General features: G+C 37.6%; 1 pseudogene; it reads right to left on the reverse strand.

Annotated features, from left to right (window-relative positions):
* Nucleotides 1–632: 632 nt before the first annotated feature.
* LOC122135020 lies at nt 633–12,746 on the reverse strand (annotated as a pseudogene).
* Between the last annotated feature and the right edge of the window lie 9,364 nt (nt 12,747–22,110).

Here is a 22,110-nt window from a genome sequence, read left to right on the forward strand (position 1 = left end):
TAGATGAAATATTTTTACTTTATCAAATACTACATGGTTTTATTAGTTGTCTTGTCAGAGTAAAAATCTACATATTTACAATACCATTCAAAAGTTTGGGGTTGGTAAAATTTTTCAATGCATTTTAAAGTGTGAAGTATTAATACGATTTAAAATAACTTCTCTATTTGAATATATCTAAAATTTATATAAATATATATTTCAAATGTAATTTATCAGCCATTATTTCCACCTTCAGTGTCCTTCAGAAATCATTTTAATATGCTAATTTTGTGCTCAAGAAACATTTCTTATTTTTATCAATGTTGAAAACAATTTGCATATTTTTGTAATTTTTTTATCCCCAGGATTTTTTGACAAATAAAACATTCAAAAAATAAGAAAAAAGAATGTATTTGAAATAAAATAGTAATAATAGAATATTTAGAATGTAATGCATCCTTGCTGAAATTTCTTGTATTCACTTCTTAAAAAAAAAAAAAAAAAAAACTAATAAAAAATAAAAACTTAATGACCCCAAACATTTCAAACACAGTAGTCCAAGTATAAAGTACTTGATTTTTAAGTAAAGACCAACCCACACGTTCAAGTACATAGTTTATTATTATATCATTATCGTCACATTTGTTACCACCAGCCGACTACAAAAGTGTAGTAGCTTGTATTGCATTGCTGCATCGTGAAATGTTCCTTTCATTGACCCTCATGAGAACATGCAAACAAAAGATAAAAAGAGCATCATGTGTCTTTCACTCGAGGACTGCTCCCTTTTAACACTGAGCGGTTTTGTGATAACTTCAGGGGATGTGTTCAATAAACTAAAGATCAGAATTTACAAAGTATATTTGTTATGCTTCCTCCCTTAACAATCCTCACTGGCTAATAACAGTCAGCATATTTGCTACAGTAGCAGAGAATACAAAAGTAAATCATGCATGAGAACAATTAAGGCACTTGGGTTGTTGGGTTTATTCTCTCAAACAGACGTCCCTTCTTTAGACTCTTTAGCTTCCTGTGGACAGAAAAAATATAAATAAAAAAAGTCAAGGTTATTGATACATTCCAATTGAAATATATGCTTAGCAAAGACTGACAGCCCTACATTTGCGATTGTTTGGAAAGCGTTTATAATGTACCTTGCTATGTACCTGTTCCTGCAGGTTCTTCACGGTCTCGGTCTCTTTGTCCAGCTCTTCCTGAGTGCTTTTCAGGAGCTGTTGAAGTTTAGTGGCTGCCTGGCCGAGGTCTCGTGTCAGTTTCTTCTCTTTCTCCAGTCTCTCCTGACATAGACACAGGCAAAACATACACTGTTAAAAGAGCAGAGTTCTTGTATATGCTGGTTTAAACTTCAGGGCTTTTATACTTTATTTGAATGTGGCAACATAATATTGCACTTTTTCATTATTTCTATGCATAAATCTCTGACAGAGACCTTTAGTTCTGCAGTCGGTCCTTCTCCAGCAGCTTGCAGCTTTTCTAACTGAGCCTCGAGATCCCTGATGCACTTCTGAGCCTGAGTGGAAAAATACACACATATATACATACATATACTTACAATTATATATAACATATTATATATACACACACACACACACATCTCACTTAGATAACCACACACACACACACATACATATATATACATACATTTACATTTAGTCATTTAGCAGATGCTTTTATCCAAAGCGACTTACAAATGAGAACAATAGAAACAATCAGATCAACAAGAGAACAACAAGAGAACAACAACGGTATACAAGTGCTATGACAAGTCTCAGTTAGTCTAGTACAGAACATGTAGCCAGGGTGTTTCTTATGATTAAATATGATAGACAAGAAAAAGAAAAGGTAAGTACTAGTATTAGTTGGTTAAGTACAGGCGAAAAAGATGAGTCTTTAGATGTTTTTTAAAAAATGAGTAAAGACTCATTTGTTCGAATTGAGATCGGGAGGTCATTCATATATATCGGGAGATACATATATATACATATACAATACATCCATATATACACATATATTATATTACACATACATATATATACACATACACATATATATATATATGTGTGTGTGTGTGTGTGTGTGTGTGTGTGTGTGTGTGTGTGTGTGTGTATGTGTGTATATTATATGTGTGTGTGTGTGTGTGTGCGTGTGTTAGGAATTTCAAATTATGAATACTAGTCTACATATTCATAATATTAATTCAAATTTAATATAATAAACAACAAAAAGGAAAAATCTTATTATAAATTATAATTTAATTTTTAAATTAAATTAATTAAATTAATAAAAAAAATCTAAATTAAATTCATATACTAAAATAAGATGAATGAAATAAAAACTAATTAAAATTAATCAAATGAAAATAAAATAATAAAAAATGCAATTAATCAAGAACATTAACAAATTTAATTTAAAACAAAATCAAATAAATAAAATCTCAAATTAAATAAGTTAAACTAAATAAATAAATTAAAAAAATAAAATGAAATTAAATCAAAAAGAAAATCAATAGCAAAAGAAAAAAAGAACTTAAATCAGTGGCCAAAATTCTATTCTAAAGCCATAATAAAAAATCTGTAAATTATAAACAAATAAAATATTTAAACAAATAAAATAAAAAAAAATAAAATTTTACATTTTTAAAAAGTAGAAATAAATAAGTTTATTTTGTAATAATGTGTTTTTTTGATATATAATAATTTAAAAATATTTAATTATGTGTTAATATTAAAAAATTAAGTAAACCCAAATGAAAGGAAATTAATCTAATTAAATATATCTAAAAATTAAAAAAATTAGATTAATTTAGGTCCTTTTGGCATTTCTATTGATTTGCTTTTTGTTTATGTTTATTAGACTCCTTAATATTAAATGGACTAGCTTTTATGTTGTAATCCAGCATGAAGAGATCCAAACAGCCATCTGAAATGTGTCACCTGTTCGTAGTTGTTTGCAACCTGTTGTCGAATGTCCTCTTCTGTCTGCCCTTTATTTATTTGTTTCCTCCTCCAGCTGTGAGTTCACCTGTAAAGTTTCACATTGATGTAAGTTGTGTCACAGTTACAATACCCACACACAGCAAGACACAACAGCATATACATATACATGTACACATGTGCATGTACATTAATCGCTCAATACAAAAAAAAATAAAAAAAATCATCAGAGAGCTGTCTTCAAGCCAGGCAGCACATGATACATAATCCATGCTACACCCTCCTTCACCAAAAGGCTTTTATGAAAGACAAAGAACACAAGATGCCCAAAACACACACTGGGAAATGAAAACAGATACCTGTTAATACATGCACAACCAGTATTGACCTGAGTAGACTGTGCACTCTCCTGTTTCTGAGCTTGCCGAGTCACTTCCTCTATCTCCTGCCTGACCTGTAACGCACAGCTGTCACTCAAAGTAGAAATCCATGTGTCCACCTGAGACAAACCCATGTGAAACTTACCAGTGAAAGTTCTGCTCTCTGTTCCTGAGCCTCTGCTTTGGCTGATACCAGCTGGACCTGAGTCTCTGACAGCAACGCCTTCAGCTGAGGAGAACATAAAAACAGCACCTCAGTGAGTCACTTAACCTTCCGTGGGTAAAGACTTCTTAAATAAAACATTATTATAATATAAACAACAAAAAGAAGAGAACAAAAAGAGAGAAAAAAAAAGAAAAGAAATGAAAGTTAAAATCAAAATTTAATTAACTTCATTAAAAGCAGCAAAACGAAAAATTATGAACTTGTAATTTAACAAAAAATGAAATCACATCGAAATACATCAAGAATGCCCAAAATGTAAATGAAAATGAAATTCCAAAAAGGACCTACGATAATTTAAAATCAAATTAAAAATAAAAATTATAATAAAAATAAATCCAAATTAAAATATTTTTTTTTATATATTTTTATTTTAATTAAAAAAAAAATCAGTTAAATGTACTACTAAAAAAATAAATAAATTGAAATTGAAAATTAATAAAATTTGCTCTTCTGTTCAAAATGGGGGGGGGGGGTGCAATAACCTTAAATTTAAACATTAAATAGTTAAATAGTTTTACCTGAGACATCTCTTCTGCATACATTTGACTGATGGTTATGGACTCCAGTTGTTTCTCCAGCTGTGCTTCCAGAAGCATCACCTGCCCCTTCAGCTGCAAAGAACCGAGAATTCATACGTCTGTTAGAACACGTGAAGTTTCTCAACTGGCATTCCACAGAAAGAAAAACTCATTTGGTTTTTAAAAGCAGCATGAGTCAGAAACCCGATAACAAGTCCCCAAAACTGAAGAACAATGCTAAATGTTAGCATGCACCTGATCCGTGTCTTGTGTGTTTCTGCATTTATCTTCTCTATCGTCTCCTCTAGGACCTTCACCTGATCCAGGGCCTGTGGGAGATCCATATAGCTTAAAGGGATAGTTCAACCAAAAAAGAAAATTACCAGAAGCAAAATTAATTTACAAGCCATCCGAGGTGTGTATGACTTTCTTCTTTCAGACATATCCAATCAGAGTTATAAAAAAATTGTCCTGGCTCTTTCAAGCTTTTTCTTTGGAGTGAATGGGTGTTATTTATCAATAGTCCAAAAGAAGTCCATTAAAGCACATCCATCTACAATCAAAACTGTCCCACACAGCACCAGGGGGGTTAATAAAGGCCTCCTAAAGCAAATCGATGCATTTTTGTAAGAAACTGTATCTGTCGTACGCGTGTTCACAAGAGAGTGGCGTTCCAGCGGGTGATGTAGGATGTAGGTGTAGCCTAAACTCTGGTGAGAAGTGCCGAACGCAGAAGCACAAACTTTATTCACCCCCCGGAGCCATTTGGAGCACTTTTTATGATGGATGGATGCACTTTTTTGGGCTTCTTTTGGACTTGAAAAAAAAAAAACACACCCATTCACTACCATTATAAAGCTTGGAAGAGCCAGGACTTTTTTTTTAAGTAACTCAGATTGTCATATACACCTAGGATGGCTTGAGGGTAAGTAAATCATGGGTGAACTATCACTTTAGTAGTAAAAGGTCACACATATCCAACGTCAGTGAAGGACATTCTTAACCTTACCGCCTGCCTGTTTTTTTGCTGCTCAGCATCTGAAATCTTTGAATTCCATATAAGCTCACCGTCCTCCACACTCTTCTGCAGAACTTTCAGCATGTTCTCCCTGTATAAAACACAACATTTACCCCCCCCCACACCAGAAAAAAAAACTTTATGAAGGCCTAGTAAAGTCAAGGCTCCATGAAAAATTTAAGACATAAAAAGGTAACATTTACATAATTTGACATTACGGTTTTATTCTGCTTTTTAAAAATATACATTATGAGATTAATAATGAATGTTTTATTCTATAGCCATAGCTTTTAAAGTAAGATTTTGTTTATTTGTTTTCTAGAAATTCATCACTTCTTCTGTAGAGTCCTTTAAATTTGTGAATTTCTTCTCTTCAGGTCTTTACTGACACCTACTGGCTTGGATGTATGATAAAAAAAATATATCTATCTATTTGTAATCTGATCTCAACATGGCAGCCACCATGATAAGAACCACTTGTTTTCTAGACCAATGATATGACTGAAGTCTCATGTGAGTATAAATCAGTTTAAACATATCTGTCATATTTTTTTTTTTTTAACCTGCTTTAAAGAATAAAGTATAGTTTATATTTGCATGATAAATGTGTATCACTGTACCGTTTCACTGAGAGTTGTTCTGTACTGTTCACACTCGGCCTGAAGTGACCTCTGGCTCTCCTCTGACAGGGCGAGCTTCTGCTGCAAATCCTGACACATATTCAGATGAGCATAAAAGCATGAGAAGAAGAAAAACCGTGCATTGAAGATGTGTGTGCATAGAGATGATCTCTCATCGTCAAATCTGAGCTAGACTCTGTGTGCTGCTTTTCTGCTGGGCTGTGTGCCAGGGTCTTCTGTGCTTCATGTGTGAAAGCTTCCAGCCAGTTTGACTACAACATGCATTATTGAATTAAATTATCTGTACCTGCTTGAAAACTTTTACATTGTACGGTATACATGTCATTAAAAAAAAAAAAAAAAAAATGCAAATTCTAACCTGATGTGTTTCTATGCTGATGTGAGGGAAGAGTTTCTCTGGAAGGCATCTCTGGTGTCTGTCTGAAAAGAGCTCAGCTGCTGCTCAATTTCACTCTATACACACACACACACACACACAAGCCTTTGAACACTAAAAGAAATTGAATTATACCACACGAAGAGTGTAGTAGTTTTAGCCAACTACAGCATTTTGATGTATTGTGTAGATATACAATTAAGTGTGTGTTTATACTGTGCATGTATATCAAGGTTACCTGTGTAGCCTTGGCTTGGCTCAGTCTTTCTTCACTCAGCCTCTCAGCAGAAGCCAAAGCCTCCACCGCAGCATAGTTCTTCTCACGCAGCTCCTGAACACACACCGACACACAACAATCAGGTGTGGATAGATTTGTAATATAGAGTTGGATGGACTAAGGGATAGACAGACAGATGAACTGGCAGGTATTTCGATATGGATGGAAAGAAAGGTTAGATATGGACAGATGCGCAGAGCAGATATGATGGGCATATATAGATATGGACAAATGAGTGGGTAGATATGGACGGATAGGTTGAGTTAATGTAGACAGATTGGTGATTAGATATGGCTGGACAGATAGATATAGATGGACGGGACATGGACAGGTTGGGTAGATATGGATGGACAAGAAGGTATACAAGAATGGGTTTGGTAGATATGGATGGACGCATAGGTAGGCAGATATGGATGGACGAGTAGGTACATGTAAACAAGTTGGGTAGATATGGTCAAACAGGCAGAGTAGATATGGACAGACCAACAAGTTGAATAGATATGAACAGTAAAGTAGTTAGACATGGATGGAGAGGTAGTTATAGATGTAGGTACATTTAGACGGACACTTAGGTAGAAATGGATAGACAGGTAGGTATATATAAATAGTTTGGGTAGATATGAATGGACTGGCTGGGTAGATATAGACGGACACATAGGTAGGTAGATATGGATGGATAAGTAGGTTTATATACAAACATGTTGGGTAGATATGGTCAGACAGTCTTGGTAGATATGGACTGATGGTTGGGTAGACATGAACAGCAAGGTAGTTGTATGGACAGATATAGATGGACAAGTAAGTATATATGAACAGGTTGGGTAGATATGAATAGTAAGGCAGTTGGATGGATAAGTAGATATAGATGGACAAGTACGTAGACATAGGTATGTAAGAACTAAATGGGTAGAGATGGATGCACAGGTAGGGTAGATATGGTCAGACGGACTGGGTAGGCATGTACCCATGGGTTGGGTAGATATGATAAGAAAGATAGTTAGATATGAAGACAGATAGGCAGAAATGGACAAGTTGGTTTAGTAAGGATGGAAGTGTAGAGATGGATTCACATTGCTCTTGGCCTTTATTCTCTCCATCTCTTCTTTAAGCTGTTGAAGTTCCTCCTCCAGTGAGATCATGCGCGCATCCCTCTCCAGACTGACAAAACCAAAAGTCATTATCAGAAGCATAAACGGGAAAAAGTGGCAAATATCTGAAAGAATTGACAAAAAAAAGAAAGAAAAAAAATCTCTTACTTTTCAAACGGTGGCTCTGCTTCAGTGGTATGTGCCTGTAGATATACGATTATAAATCAATTAACATGTATTACACACATGCAAATATCATCAAATGCTCCACTCACACTTTCCATCTTTTCCAGCTGAGCCTGTAGGGCTGCCACCAAATCCTCTTTTTCTTTCAGACCTGATGGATAGAGAGGAAGAAATTCAATCTAAAATGTCTACAAAATAAACTTAAAGAAAGCAGCAGCTGTATTACAGAACCAGTTTTAAGTTTTACAAACTTAGTTTTATGTTGGTTGGTTTTTTGTTTGTATTATTTACGTTGTGTGTTGGGTTCATTTTTGGTTAAGAGAATGTAGATGTTTGTATGTACAGATAACGGAAGTTCTAGTAACAACAGTTGTGATAGATTACATTTAATATGAAGATATCATACCTATTCAGAGATTCCTCAGCCTGAGTTCCTCTTTACAGTGTCAAGCTCCTCCCTCAGCTGATGAAGCTCTGCCTCCAGTGATGTCAGCTGGTCCTCCTTCTCTTTCAGACTGCAAACAAATACATCTAAATACTCATGGTATCATTAAACTTTGAATATGGAAAAAAAAAGAAACTACACGTAGTGATTCAATCATATGAATCCAAACAGAATTCACATTACCTGCTCCTTAAATGTTCAACCTCCTTCTGTAAGAATCAAAACAGGGTTGAGAATAGTATAATTTTTCATTCAGAAAGTTACATGCAGTACAGTATCTGATATTAACCTGGTTTTGTTGCATTGCAATGGCAACTATATCAGAGTGCCAAATATTTGTACCTGGATCTCCGCCTGTACTGCTGCTTCCGTCTCCACAGAGGGCTTTTCCTGAGACAGTTGTGCTCTCAGTATCTCCAGCTCTTCACATCTGTCTTTCAGCTCTGTCTCTGTAGCACACATACGCTCCTGGAGTTCTGTAAACAGAAATAATTTCCATCTTAAAGTTACAAAAACATAAAATGCCACAAATAGAATATGGCTCCTTTAAATGTCTTCTACATCTCACTGTTTCCATCTAGGAACTGAGCCAAGGGAACACTCATATTCATATCAAGAGAAAGATGTGTGCGTTTGTGTGTACTGACCGGTGAGGGTCTTGGCTTGCTCTTTTGCTGCATCTGCTTGTGCCTGAAGGGTGGTGCTGCCGTGCTGAGCCTCACGGAGTTCCTCACTGACGCGATCCAACTTCTTCTGCAGAGCCTGCTCTGCATCCACATGGGACACCTAAACACAGACAGAGAGACTAGTAAAAAGAACAGTTCACCCCAAAGCAACCATTCAATATTTTGTGTAAAAGGCCAACATTTAAGTTAAATCTAAAGCTATTGTACAGCTTCATTTGGAATGTAGCAAAGTGTTGTTGTATATTGATTGATTTTTTTGATTTTTTTTCTGTTTTTTGGAGATTTATTTTCTTTGTTTAGGATATTTTTTGTTTTGCAGGTTTGGAAAAACAAACTGTAAATGATGACAGAATTGTGTTTTTTAGTGAATCTGTTTTAGTGCTGCACAATTAATCGAAATTAAATCGCAAGGCAATAGATCACGATTAGGCTTAGAATACAAATTAAATATTTTGTGCCTTAATTATTCTGTTTAAGAAGCCACATCACGTCACAGAAGGATTTATTTTCAAACACTCGACTGACGTTATGAAGTGAATTTGGAGTTAAAACATGTTATTAAATGCAGTATTTTCACGTGCTCTCAGATGGAGCAGCATTTACTACACAAAGCCGTAGTTCACTGAGAAGATACGCATACAGCTGTCATAATCGAGAACGATTTTGTCGATTTTCATAATCCTACAATTATATATAATGAATGCGATTTTGCATAGCTTGTCAGAGAACTACGGCTGTGTGTAGTAAATGCTGCTCCACCTGAAAGCAGGTGATGGAGATTTACCGCTAATCACAGAACCGGCTTTACTGACTAAATGCACATGACAATCACAATTAATCGCGTGCGATTAATCGTGCAGCCATAATCTGTTTAATATAAAAACAAAATCACTATTATTAAACTTTTGACATAGAGTTTTAACCACAGGGGTTATTTTTTGCATAGCTAAGCTGAAAAAGAAGAAACCTAAACAAAAATACCAACCCACACACAGATAAACACAGACAACTTATCCTGAGAGAAATACACGACATCAAACAGAGGCATTCCCTAAAGGTTACATTGTTATATATGGTGAAATTCCTACCCAGGGTGAAACTGAATTATCATGGTACAGACCACAACCACTTCAAAATGATTAGATAACAGGAAAGAAGTCAGGGGTTTGGGCCTACTTTTGTTTGTGCTAGCTGTTCTTCGGCAGCCGCCATCTTGGTTTGCAGAGTCTTCCTGTGCTCTTCTTCAGCATGCTGAGCGGCCGTGCGCTCCTTCAGCTCTCGGTTGAGATGCACACAGTCCTGACGCAACTTTGCCAACTCTGCATTCTGTCTGTGTGTATGAAAAAGCCACAGATTCACATAAAAGAAATGGTTGGACATAACACTTTATACATGGAGGCAGGTTCAAAGCTAGTTTGGGGTGTGTAGACCAGATTCGATCCTGAATCTCCCACATGAGCACTAAGGGCCATTGCATGTTCTAACGACTGTAATTTTCTTCACCAATTAAATGCAATTTCACAAATAGTCTGATTGTTATATTTTCTCAAGAAAAATGTAAGTGGAGCTTGTCTGGGCAAAACTCGGTTGCAAGATTAGCCAGTGCATTACAATGTGGTTGCTAAGGTCTTCTGAATGTGTTTTAGCGCATTGCTATATAGTTATTAGTGTGTTCTGGGCAATTGTTCACTTGGTTCCCAAGTCAAAGAAACCCATGCTCAAGTCTCTGGTCCCTAGATATGTCTCCCTCTGTTGTTCAGGTTATTGGATTTTTCCCACCTAGTTTGGCATCCACCACTTTTTTCATGTCTACAGGGGAGTGGAAAGAGTTTGACCACTTCATTGGATACACTATAAAGATTACAATGGGACTTTTTGCTTAATACCTGCTTTCGGCCTGCTAGTGGCTTGATTTGAGGGCATCTCTGAGAATTGAGTTCTCCTGTTGCAGACGGGCCAGCTGAGCATTCGGTCCATTCTCCCACTGCTCTTGCAGGCTTTGGATCTGTGGCCCCCCCCCCACCGCCACACAAACAAACAAACATTCAATAACTTGACAACATAATCCCAGCTTAGTGAGTAAAGGAAAATGTGAGAGGCTGGTGACTTCTGTACCTTGCTGTTAAAGAGCTGTTGGTCTCCTTGACATGCTCCTGGTTGGAATCTTGCATACGAGCCTGTAGAGCAGAAAATCTCCTGGCCACGGGCGCTCAACTCAGAGCTCATATGGGTTTCTACGGATGTCTCTTGCTCTTTGCAGAACTCAGCTCCTATTAGCCAGTAGCAATGAGAGTCAAAAGATAGAGTTTTACCAACCAGAGATCCTCAAGATTGATGTCAATTTGCCAAATAGGACTTATTTTTGATCAATGTCATTGTTGGTCCCTATAGGTACAACATTCTTATCAACCAAATCAGATTTCCCCACGATAGTGACAGGGTAAATCTTCAACCAATCATATCTCTGTTTTTAAAGTAGTTAATGGTTATGGTACAAGTAGGGATAGTGTTTAAGACCCCAACCATCCATCCAGCCTCCAATACGTTTATCCTTTGTAGGGTTGTGGGGATGCTAGAGCATGCTCGCCATCTCTGGGAAACACCCATGACAGATGGACAGTCCCATAACAGAACATTGCTCTCAGGACAAACAAATAATTATGTTTTTTTCAATAGTCACTCAAGACCTTGCTATGAGGAAGCTTGATCATGAGTAGAAATTAGCTTGAAACCTCCTCGTTGTTCAGCTATGCATTTTGACAGGTGTCACCTTGGTTAGCTCTCTGACACGGGTCTTGGCTGCAGCTACGTTGCCCTGTTCAGCGGTCAGCTTTGCTTTTCCTTCTCCTCTCAGCTGCTTCTTCAATGCCGCCAATGGGTCACCCTGCTGAGATGCCCTGCCAATAAAAGAAGGAAAAAGAATGAGTGCTAACAGAAGGAGACAAGTATTAGGGGTTTGAAGAGGGTCGATCTGGTTTGTAGAATTTGTACCAGCTGCCAGGAGTCCTTTCCTGCTTTCTTGCTGATGATCTGACAAAGAGTTTCTGTATCTCTGACTCGTTGAATGATGAACTAGTCGAGAATGGGAAACCAAGTTTTTAATATGGTGACGGCTGCGGGGGCATTGACCGTTTCCACAGAAACCACTTAAAAGAAATTCAAAATTAGGATGGACTGATGAGGTTATTGGCAAAGAGTGCAAGTTTAAATTGGCTACTATTACTCTGTCCTAGATTCAAGATGGATATGTCCACAAGGATACTCACCTGGCTCAGCCTTCTTCTTAGACTTCTTCTTGGTTGGAGCTTCAGTTTTTAATTCTTCAGCTTTAGAGGGAGCAGCAACCTCAGGGGCAACAGCTGCTTTCGCTGCCACCTCTGCAACTAACTGGTTCCACCTTAACTACAACTTCTGGGACCTCTACAGGTTTGACTGGGGCTGGTTCCACCTTGGCCAACTTCTTTCTTATTTTTCTTCTCCTTGGTGGGAAGGAGCAAGTGTGGCCACCACAGCATTTACAGTGGGAGGGACAGCACACTCAACAATCTTAGGAGCTGGTTCAGGTACAACTGGCTTGGGTTTAACTTCAGGTTCAGAAACAATCACAGGCTCAGGTTGGGGTTCCGGTTCTGGTTCTGGTTCAACATGGGGTGCTGCTTTGGGCTCACTGTTCTCAACCACAGGTTCGGGGATAGGCCTCAGGCTCAGGTTCTGAAATGTTCCCATTTGGCTTCTCCTCCTTCTTCTTGGCCTTGTTTTTCTTTTCAGATGCCCTTTTTCTTTTTTGTCAGAACGCTGGGGTTGGATCTTGTCCGAGTCTGTTGCCTCTGTTTGGCCAGGCTTCCTCATATGATGTCCTCCTTTCATGGAAAAAGTTGACAACAAGCGTAATGCCAATGGTGCAGAGAACACCATGAAGCCACCAAACACCACAATTCCCAGGAGTTTTTGAGGGTCGTACACATCCATCTTTGCTCAGTGCCCTTTCCCTCCTAATCCTGATCCTACAAATATGCAAACAAGGACTATTTAATGTTAAGGACTGTTTGAATGTTAACGACAACATCCTAGCTTCTTCATACAAGTACCAAGAACCATTTCACACAAGAACTTCTTATTTCTTGGACAGACAATAAAAAGCAATGCTAAAGTTTATCTGTTGCATTTTTGCAGTCCTAACATTTACAAGTTCTGTCTAGTTGTAGCTGTCCTAATAAATAGGCCTACATATGTTTTGAAAGATATTCTTCAATAACTATTTAGATATTTTTCACATAAAGTGATACACTGAAGTGTTGTTAAACTGGTACATTGGTCTTTTGGACTTGATACCTGGCACCTATATGTTTGGATGCAGCATCAAGATAAAGCAAAAGCTTTCAGTTACTGACAGAAATATCCTACAAGCATATTTGTCACCTATAAGCCATATTTCCATCTTGGTTGTGTATTAATCATTTGGCTGGTCATGTGTTGAGTTTACATAAAAGGGCAGTAAAAATGATGTCTTGTGACAGTGTGAAAAATCTCTTCCTCTTGCAAATTTTGAGAAAGGTTCTTTTCACTGAATCCAGCAACACTCATAACTTTTGCCCACTATTTCGGGTCATGCAACACCCAGCTGAGACCACGCTCCTCAACAATCTCTCTCCCACACAGAGAGGCATACATTCAGTTTCCAGAGGAAAGATCTGTGTGCAGCAGACCACAATAACCTTCCCCAAACCTCACATTTACACTAGCCAGTGCAACTCTTGCCTGAAATTTCTATAGGGGGGAATCTAAATATCTGCCTCAGGCGATCAGGTAAGGAGCAATGCTGACTGGGCTTAAAGGGGTCATATGATGCTGTTAAAAAGAACATTATTTTGTGTATTTGGTGTAATGGAATGTGTTTATTATGCGGTTTAAGGGTTAAATAAAAACAGATCATTTTTCCACATACTGTACATTATTGTTTCTCCTCTATGCCCTACCTTCTGAAACACGTCGATTTTAACAAAGCTCATCGCTCTGAAAAGCGAAGTGGGGCTGTGATTGGCCAGCTATCCAGCGCGTTTGTGATTGGCCGAATACCTCAAGCGTTGTGACGAAAAATGTTTACGCCTTCTTTACATATTTGTGATGACTTGTGCCGTGGGTGTGGGGGTGGGGGGTGACGGGGGGTGGAACCGAGAGCGTGACGAGACATATACTTAAAACCCATTATAAACGTGATATAAACACGACTTCTAGTCGTGTCTTCTTTTGGAAGGCCAAACAAAGTAGTTTTGCTTTCTCAACGGAACAGCGTCACACCGTGGCCTTGAGTGAGCAGAGGCAGGCGGCTTGAGGCAGATTCTACGAAGTAGCGTACCTTGTGCTTGTGGCAACCACATGTGACAACCCCGGGCTGGACTCCACTTTGTCCACAGTGCAAAGTTGATGTATTTCCTCAGCGACCAGTAAGGATCAGCCTTGGAGAATGGGGTATCGTCCTCTTTTTGGAAGGCCAAACAAAGTAGTTTATAATTTCTAGTCGTGACTTCTTTTGGAAGATGGCATGGTGGTGGCGGTGGCAACAACAATACTACAACAAGAATAAAAGGTACGCCTTCTTTCTTTGCGTGAACATCTGGGGCGGCATTATGTAAATCTTCCGACGTAGTGACGTAGAGATTTGGGGGCGTGTTAGAACGAGCCGTTTTGGGGGGGCGTGGATGAGTCTCAACTTTTATAAAGAATATCTCTTTAGATTTGAGACTATAGTCTTTGCAACTTTACAGATCTTCTTTATTCACCAAGAGCTTGTAACACTCCAAAGAGAAAGGAAAATTTGAAATCGCATCATTTGACCCCTTTAAAGGAAATACTCTTTACAGCATATAACTTAACATGCAGTATAACATTATAAACTGCTTTGTTTTTATAGAATAGCCTTAAAGAACACCTACAAAAAGCCCTGTGGTGGTGCTATAGCACAGTGATGATACCAGATGGTGATACCACAAAACTTTTCTAAACAACTGCCATGGTATTTATGATTTACTTTCAAAGAACACCATATTATTAACATGGTGCATGTCCCAAAAAATGGTTATACTGATGGTTTGTTAGTGAAAGCTCATGAAATGTGATCATGAACTCCTCAGATATAGGTCTAAGGAAATACTGTATTAAGGGTTTTTTTTTTTTCCTTGCAAATATTTTGCTGAAATGATCACAATTTTGGATTCACATGTGATGACCAGCAGAGAGAAGACTTGGCAGACAGGAAATGAAGAGCTCCTATGCAGGACACATACTCCACATCTGAATGAAAGCAGGCTGCTTTCCTATGTCTCATATTAACCCTTGCAGGAACATTGCTGACGGTACATAATAACTACCAATAGAATTCCAGCTCATCTGCTCTTTCTTCAAAACTTATTAAACAAAGCTGGGTTATCCCCCAATTTTCAACTTAATGATTTCTTTGGCTTGATACAATCTAAAAGTTTTTATTTTTTATTATTATTTATTTTTTAACTCTTTTTCTCTTGAATGAACTGCCACTTAAGCCTCACAAATGAATTTTCAATAAGAACGCAATAAAAGGCAATTGGAAACTGGGGCAATTGGAAAATGGGAATCTTGGATAATTTTTAAGAGTTAAAGTGTTAAAGTCTAAAGATCGCCATACTTATAAGGATAAAAAGCATTTCAATATTTTAAGTCAAATGCAAAAGACACAAAGCAGACAATCCCGCTACTCAAAACGGTACAAAGCCAAGCAAGACGCATTAAAGAAAGTCTGCAACTATAAAGCATATAAGGACACGTTCTCTTAGCGCAGAAGCAAAACGCTTTGAATCAGATCACCATAACACACAAGTTCAAACTACTTGAGAATGCAAATTATTTTCTAACACAACTAACCTAAACAAGGATAATTTCAACACCACTGTCAGTCAGACTGACAACTTTAGCCACTTGATATTACAGCTGCATTGGTGGTGAAAACACACATAAGAGTGATAATAGCGCGAGCTTACCTGCGGTCCAACTAACAGTGATTAAGAATCGCCGCTGACTTTTACAGACTATTGGAGTCGTGGCACTTTTTGCGCAGCGCCCGCCTGTGAAGCTGATACGCGATCTGATGCTTACATCTGATTGGATGAGCGCCTGTCAATCAACGCTCTTTAAACCAACCGCGTCACTATCTAAACGCATGATGGTGAATGATGGACGTATTTGAAATATAAACGTAAAATATCGAATGTAATACTTTAAAAACATTATTTAAATATTAAAGACACCAATTTTCTAATATCACCTTTAAAAAAGTACTTTGGTGGTCAGTACTAAATGGTAGTTTTGATATATTCCAGAAAGACTGTGCAGGCACTTTTGTGGGATGGGATCTCTTTCTAAAACCCTTTAGTATTCATGTCCTTGACATATATTTGCTTAAATGGTTGCCAGATATGGTTATGGTTTGAGATTTCACCCCATTAAATCCTCGGTCAACCACAAGTCTCAAAGCCACGGTCATCATCATTAATTTCTGTAGCACAAACAGCATAGAAAGAGTTCAGTCCCAAAGTTAGGGTTTTTTGTTTAAATGCTTAACGTAGAAAACAACAGTACAGTTTGAGAGTTAAGGTGCAAGAAAGCATGTATCGTCAGCCTTGACTGAACTAGAAGGGGAGAAAATTGGGAAACATGTTTGTTAGCAATTGCAAAACCCACTATCTTTCCCCTATCAGCTTCAATAAAGCTTAAATGACAATATGTTCCTCTCAAATTTGCGTAGGTGATGTAATTATTGGCTCTGAAGACTTCCAGTAATCTGAGATAACTACAGTTTACACTTGAGGGCAAAGAAATGTCACAAAGATCAATAGTTCACATATGTGGAAAGAGAGTCTTATTATTGTGTTGGGCTACTGTTTGTTAGGATCTAGGTTGTGCTGTATATGTGTTGAAAGGCCTTAATGTGAAGATGAGAAATAATCGACTGAACCTACTCCGAAAATGCATGCTTGTTGGTTTTACCCCAGTTATTCATTAAGTAAACAAGCAGGGCCGTTCGCTGCTCTGTTTGCTAAGGATTTAAGCCTTTGCTAACAAATTTATACTGTATTTGTAATGTTTGTATGATTGTTGTTAGTGGTGCTAGCCAAGGTGCAACCATTATTGATGTCTTTACAATCCCCTAAAATTGAGAACTTAAGTGTGCAACTCAACCTACACGTGAATGTCACCTCAAAACATGTATTGTTGATGATACATGCAATTACTTTTAATGAGGCCACATTTGCAATTAGCAAAAAGTTGCGATTTTGAGAAACAGATTAAATCAGGCAAAATAAAGACAGTCATTTTAGATAAATTCCCATTTGCAACATAAAATGAAAGTGTGAAAAGTGTGAGATAAAATTGCACACTGAAAAAGTGGTGGTGAAACAATTTACACTCAGATAATGCTAGTAAATTTCACAGTTACAAAGAAGTGGCAAGTAACACATTGAAGTGAATGTGATTTTTTTTTAAGGAGAAAAGACAGAAATACTTCAACAGTCTATTATTTACATTTTAAAAATATCTTTTTTTTGTTGTTGTATTTTCCTCTGCATGTACTGCATCTATACACATAATATGCTGATTACACCAAATTATATACACAATGATGTAATCTCTTCTAACAAGAACATTTTAGAGGCTTTATTCTGTCAGCCTCCATTTAAACCTTGCATCAGTCCATGTTCCCCTAAAGCTTTGCTCCAAAGGTCATTGAACTTTTGAAGATACTTCTAAAACACTGTCAACATTGTACAAATCCACCCACTCGCACTAACACAGAATGTTTCTTTTTCTCTGAAACTGTGTAAAGCGAGGCCAGGTAAAACATTGTCGACATCTGGAGGGAAGCCATTCACACATCGTTTCCAGACCTGATGAAGAAAAGGACAGTCTACAGATCAACAAACAGCCAGGGAATATGTTTACTTAGTACCGAGACATCCATTCCCATGCTGATGTCTTATTACAGGATGCTGCTGGAGTAGCACCCAGCTGATAAGTCTGCTTCCAAGGTGTGTTGATGGGACGGCACATCAAAAAGGCATGAGATAAGACTGAAAAAATGAAAGATGGACTCAGGAGCCATACACCAAAATACTTGTTCCTGGTGATACCGATGTGCCAATACACACGACAGCATTTCAGAGATAGCATTCCCTATATTCACCGCCAACATGGAAATTGAAAGTCTCAAGTCAACATATTTGCTTAGGCTCCAAATTCCCTGTTTGAGCCCAAGCGGTTTATGGTCTTTGGGAACAACCAAATCTGCCAGCAGTGGTAAATACAATTACAGAGCCATGGAGTACTGGATGTTTGCTTTAGCCGTCACTGACGAGGGGTGTTCCATCAAACAAACCTTTATTGCAACCCCACAGGACATGCAGCTGAGCAACTCCAAACACCAGATGTGCATGTTCACCCTTCTAACTCAAGCTTTGACCATCCCATAGACACATACATATTTTCCACAGTAAAACAATTGACCATAATGACAGTTGCATTGTGGGTATGCATGGTCGGGCAAAAACATGCCCGACATGAAGGAAATTGAACACAAGCACACTACAGGAGAATTTAATCAACTCAACATAAAGAATTACATAAAGAATTGACTAATTACGCCTATTTTTTCCTGTAAAAGACATTTTCTGAAATTATTAGACATTTCTTTAAACTGAGTTTACGCAGAAATTACTGTTGATGTCAAAACACATAAACACAGCCATCATGCCAGATTTTAATTGTACAGAACATCAACATTGTTTTTCAGATAAAAGTTTTTGATTTTAAAATTTTGTTTAAGTTAAATCAGAATCTCTATTGATTTGAAGTTCATTTTATAAAACATTTTTAAAGGGGACAGTTGCTAAAAAGAACATTATTTGTGTAATGAAATGTGTATTATGCGGTTTTAAGGTTAAAAAAAACACATTACTTTGCACATAATGTACATTATTGTTTCTCCTCTATGCCCCGCCTTCTGAAATGCGTCGAGTTTTACAAAGCTCCTTGGTCTGAAAAGTGAGGTATGCTCTGACTGGCCATCTATCCAGTGCATTGTGATTGGCCGAATACCTCAAGCGTGACAGAAATGTTACGCCCCTTAACATTCATGTGGTGCCTTCACAACATACTGTGATCCGTGTCCCGGAAAACCCATTATAAACGAGGCATTTGCTGCATCCAGTGGGGACATAATTACTGATAATAATGACTGTTTTTTACGCGTTGTGTATCACACTGCTAAACATAAAACCATGTCTGCATTTCTGATTGGAGAAAACGACAAACAACAAGCGTTACTCTACACTGGTCAAAATTCACGTTTGAAGCATCAGTGGCAAATTCTTTAAATATGAAAGCTTACTTACAGGCTGTGAGTCAGAAGCGCCAGACTGTCCTTGCGAAGTTGTTATTGCCCCCACTTTATAGAAACAGACAACGTATTGTAGGCTACTGGTTCAGGAAACAGTCCTCATCCTCCACAAAATGCACTGCACACATCTGAATATTTGGGTTGAACTGTTCTGGAACATTGTTGTAAATACAACTTTAACCACTGATTTTCTAGTTGTGTCCTCTTTTGGAAGGCCAAACAACATAGCGTCTCCACGACATGGCGCTGGCGGCAACAGCAAAGTATCAAAGTGACGCCTTGTTTCTTTGCGTGAACATTTGGGCGGCATTATGCAAATTTTCCCACATCAGGACATAGACATGTGGGGAAAGAGAACGAGCCGTTTTAGGGGGACGTGATTGACTCTTAACTTTTATAAAGAATATCTCTTTGGATTTGAGACTTTAGTCTTTGCAACTTCACAGATCTTCTTTATGCACCAAGAGCTTGTAACACTCCAAAGAGAAAGGAAAAACGAGCCGTTCATCATAAGACCCCTTTAAAGGGTAAATTATGACGCTTTTCCACTGCATGGTAGGGCACAGTACGGCTTGGTACAGTTTACTTTTGGGGGTTTTCCACTGGGTACAGTACCTGGTACCTGGTATTTTTTTAAATACCACCCCGGTTGAGGTTCTAAGTGAACAGTACCGTTACCAAAACATGACCTGTAAACTCTGCTGATCTGGGATTGGCCGGAAAGAATAGTCGCTACCTGCGTCACTGAACTTGCGACACAAACACAAAAGAACCGCTAGATTTAAATCAGCACAGCCAGCGAATTATCAAACGCAAATGTTTTGAAATAGCGCACCTTTTTTAACAACCAAAAAGTTTCGTTGTCTGTTGCGGAAGTACAGACATTCCTCTCACTGATAGCAGAGGTGCGGATCCAGCGAGAGCTTGATGGGGTCACACGGAATGAAAAAGTTTATTTTTGGTTTTGTGGGTTTTGGGGATGGGGGAGGTGTAATTATATTTGAATGTTAATGATCACTCTAAATCTATAGTGATACTAAATTGAGTTGGAAAAAAAAGGGTGCCGATGCGTAGCGGTCTGAGCCGAGTCGTACCACACAGTGGAAAAGCACCATTAGAGCAGTCTGAAAAGTTCTTTCACCACACTATAAAATAATTTCTTGATGGTATAAATAAAAGGATTATTAAGAGTACATTTTACAAGAAAATGCTTTTTAATAAAATAAATAAAAAAAAATTCATGTTTAATTTAATGTTGCTTGTAATTTCTTTGTAATGATTCGTGAAATTTCTAAGTAAAATTTTTTTTCAAAGTAAATCCTACACCAAAGATCAATGCATGATTCTATAAATTAAAAGTTATTTTTTTATTATAAATTGGATTTTAATTACATTTCAAAACATTATTACTATTATTTTCTGAAAGTAATGGGTATGATAATGTTCATGGGTTTATTCATTCTGAAAATAAAAAATCTATACACTTTGAAATTTAATTTAAGAAATACACAGCTGAATTTAATATATTGTTAATTCTAATTTAATTCACATTTGATTTACAATTCTGCTTTCTCTTTACTTCCTCAGTTCAAAGTTCAAAAGACATTCGCAGTTAATTTCTAATGGTGCACAAACCTGGATTTATGTGAAGAAGAAAAAAAAAAAACATTCATAACTTGCTGCTTGTGTAAGCTGTCACTCAGTGAGACACACACACACACACACACACACACACACACACACACACATGCGCTTCAGATGCTGGAGTTTTTGTCCAGTACAGTGTGTCCTGTACTGAGGAGTCCAGCACACTTCTGCAGGAGAAAGAGAGGAGGACAGAGAACAAGCAGGGACGGGATGATGTGCAGAATACATTCTGACTCTTAACATGTGGATTCAGACTTGAGGCAATAGGAAGTAAAAAAAAAAGAAAAATGAACTTAGCAACTTAGTGCGGAAGCAAAGATGTTATTTCACAAAACAACATTTTTTGCTTTGCCTTCTTATTGATTTTTGTTGACAGATCAATATACAATCAGTCTGTACACCAGAAATTGTATTTTTGAGTTGATCAACCCATAACCCCGTCGAGTTGATAAGCATGTTGGACTAGACTGCAAGTACTAAATATGTTGCAACATGCAGTCGCTGCAATCAACGGGTATGCTAGGAATAGCACACTACCATATTTAATAAGTATGCAGCATGCACAGTGTGTATATTATGAACATTTCTGTATGTATTTGTTGCGACAATAAGATAATAATACATAATAATATTGGGTCATGTTTGAATTGGAATATGATAGGCCCACTATACATTGCAAATCAAAGCAAGTAACTCTTCAATTCAATTCTGTGATAAAAAAAGTCCCACCTAAAACATTCCGATCAAAAATAAACCAAAAAAATGATAGCATGTGAGCACTGCGCATGCCGCACTGAAGCCACTAATCGGCTCTCCCTCCCACCGGTAGGCGGCAGTGACAACGGCCCCTGACATCCTATTGAAATCAACCACCAAAGAAAAGGCTCCACTCTCATTCTGTTTCTAAGTGCCTAGCCTTCTATTATCCTGCTGTACCTAAAATTTACAGTAATGCTCAAAAACTATGTCTACGGCCTCTAGGTAGTCCTGGGATTTATCGATAGTGCTCACGCATCAGCACACTTCTTCCGTCGCAGGCGTTTCATACGCAAGCAGAAACGGGGACAGGCAGGTAAAGACACTCCTGCCCTACTAGCCATATGCAAACCACCATGCCTTTATGAGGCACTATTACTCATGAATTCATTCTTCTTTTGCTGTTAGTGCACAGTATGATGCCTGCTGTCAAAACAAGCTAAAGATGTGCAAGATAATTTTTTCTCTACATGCATCTAAGGTACAAAAAAACCAGACTTTTCA

This window comes from Cyprinus carpio, chromosome A22, assembly GCF_018340385.1.
Source record: "Cyprinus carpio isolate SPL01 chromosome A22, ASM1834038v1, whole genome shotgun sequence".
Taxonomy (NCBI): Eukaryota; Metazoa; Chordata; class Actinopteri; order Cypriniformes; family Cyprinidae; genus Cyprinus; species Cyprinus carpio.